The 2,663-nt window shown below is 36.3% G+C and overlaps 1 pseudogene; it reads right to left on the bottom strand.

The window, feature by feature from the left end:
• Nucleotides 1–211: 211 nt before the first annotated feature.
• Nucleotides 212–949, bottom strand: LOC114213957 (swi5-dependent recombination DNA repair protein 1 homolog pseudogene; annotated as a pseudogene).
• Between the last annotated feature and the right edge of the window lie 1,714 nt (nt 950–2,663).

The following is a 2,663-nucleotide window of genomic DNA, read 5'->3' as shown; positions in this document are numbered from 1 at the left end:
TTTCTTTAAATGTCAAGTTTTCTTTGGCAAACTTATCCAAAATACTAAATTTTCATTTTAGAACTTATTTTATATTTATATAACAGAGTGCCCTAAATTGATGTTCATCAAGATACCTTTCTCTAGGCCCTAATGGTTTCTACCTTCCTTTTAAAATGTATTATCTTTTAAGTTGTCATTCTCAAAAATATTCTAGAGAAAAAATTATGAATTAAACACTGATAAACTCTTCTTCATTTCTGTTATAGTGTAGTAATTTATCATCTAACCCACAGTGGTCTATTACCTGAGTAAGGCTGAGTTTCTTGTTCTCCTCAGACATAGCTGACTGCAACTCATAAAGCAACAGCTGGCTACAGCTTCTCCACTTCTGTATTAACACCTGTAACTGAGACAGGTCATTCTTTGATCTATACATTTTGACCAGTTTTAGCCTCTGAAGAAAGTCTTCTTTCTCCTCAATCTGCTTCACCAATTTTGCTCTTTCTTCACTTAATCCTTGTTTTGGAAGATTCTCATTCACAAAGTCACTTTGGAGATCACTGCAAGACTCAGTATCAAGAGACTTAGATTCACATGCACTGATACTCTTGAAGGTATTTTTCAAATATGTACTTTCTTTGAATTCACCATCTATGTGTTTAAAACTTTCTTGAAGTTCCAAACAGTTTTCTTCTGTTGAAGATGCTGGTTTCTCAGGGAAATTCTGATCGTTTTCTTCATTTTCTACTTCAAGATGTTTCACCACACTGTAACAGGAATTAAATGAAGATCTAGTTTTCCTCAATTGTTCTCCAAGTGTTGCACTCATAGGTTGTTTTCTTGTGCTACTTGTCCAGGGAGATGGTGGGTTGGCACAGGCCCGTGGAGTGCTAGGTAAAATCACAGCTGAGTCGGATGGGTTTTGCATCTTGAAAATAAAATCTTGGTTTACCTCTCCCTCCACCATCCCCAGAGTTGAGGACTATAGCATCTTGACCTTATTATCTCTCCAATGCCCCACCTCCTAACACCATCACATTGGGGTGAGGATGACCACTTATGAATTGGAGAGTGAGAAACATAAACATTGTCTGTAACACCTACCTTGATAGACCCAAATATTTCCCCCATTTTTAAATGTTATTTGACATTCTAAATACATTACTCAGAATAACTACACAAGTGAAAGCAATTGCAAGAAATCTAACTTTTTATAACATCTCTAGATCTAGATATGCCCCTCCCTACAGTGGTCATATTCTTTGCCTTTTAAGAATCAAAATCAAAACTACCTTGAGAGATAAGCATTCTGAGTTAAATATAACAAGGTAAATATAAAGGTACTGCACATAAGTGAAACAAGAACAGAAAAAAGTCTAATAACCAAAAAATACATGACTTGATACAACCTATGTTAGTCCATTCCTAATCCAGCTTTATCCAACTTATGTAGAATATTGACTCAATAAAGCAGGCCTGCAAGCACATTAGGAAACATCTACAAAAGTTAATGGAGTATCCAGGGGCACCTGGATGGCTCACTCAGTTAAGCGTCTGCCTTCAGCTCAGGGTCCTGGGATTGAGCCCCACATCCAGCTCTGCATCGAACCCCTACACCCCAGCTCGGCAGGGAATCTGTTTCTCCCTCTCCCTCTCTCACTCTGTTTTCTCTCTCTCTCTCAAATAAATGATTTTTTTAAAAAAGTTAATGGAATATCCAAAGCATCTGCTTCCATTTGTTTAGTTTCTCAGAGAGAACAGCATTTGCTATCCAGGAAGTTTTATATATCTATTGTATATTTAATATTTTTTTTTGTAACATATAACTCATTCTTGTATCTAGGCAGCCTGGTGTCTAGTTTTTCCCTTTTCGTTCCAGTCCCTAGTTTTCTTTCTTCAGTGGGAATAGGAAGGGAAACTAGTAGTTTTGCCAACTTTACTTCATATCAACTCTAAAATAGGCAATTTTTCTTTGCAATAAGGATATGAAATCATATTACTAACCACACATCATAACTTAAAAAAAAGAGTTCAAAATGAAAGTAAAACACATATGGAGTTACCTCTAAATCAGGCAATGAGCGTGATGTTGGGAATTGTGAGGGAAATGTGCTAACTATGCTCAAGGAGCCAATAGAAGATTTAGGGAGACAGATGGGAAGTAAATAACTCCAATACAGTGGGGATACTGCTATGACTGAAATATGCGCACAATATTATAGCAAAATGCAGAAGCCACTGTCTTAACCCAGCCTACAGAAGTTTAGTGAAGGTAATTTCTGAGTTTCATCTTGAAGGCTGGGTAGGACTAAAGCAAAAAACCAAAAATATTGTTTTTTATTAAAAAAACAATCTTTGAAACATTATCCTATATACGTATATTTATATAGTTCAATGTTTCTCATATAGAAAATGTCATGGAGACAGGAAATGGAGATGGTAAGGCTGAATGAGTTGTTAGGGGGTCAAACTGGAGGATTCTGTGTCACACCACAGGTTTAATTTCATTTTATAGTTGAAATGAAGAGCAGAGATACAGTCGTATGTTTAATTTAGTAATATTACTGTGCAGTAAAAATTCAAGGAGGCCTGAGGCTAAAGCTGGAGAAACAAATCAACAGATTGTTATTAAAAGTCCAGGCAAAAGATGGCAAATGTCTGAGTAGCAGAACCAGCAACAG

Source organism: Eumetopias jubatus, unplaced genomic scaffold (assembly GCF_037043125.1).
Source record: "Eumetopias jubatus isolate StellerSeaLion01/CBP00866 unplaced genomic scaffold, mEumJub1_p1.0 scaffold_4, whole genome shotgun sequence".
Classification (NCBI taxonomy): Eukaryota; Metazoa; Chordata; class Mammalia; order Carnivora; family Otariidae; genus Eumetopias; species Eumetopias jubatus.
This window is presented reverse-complemented; position numbering and strand designations above follow the sequence as displayed.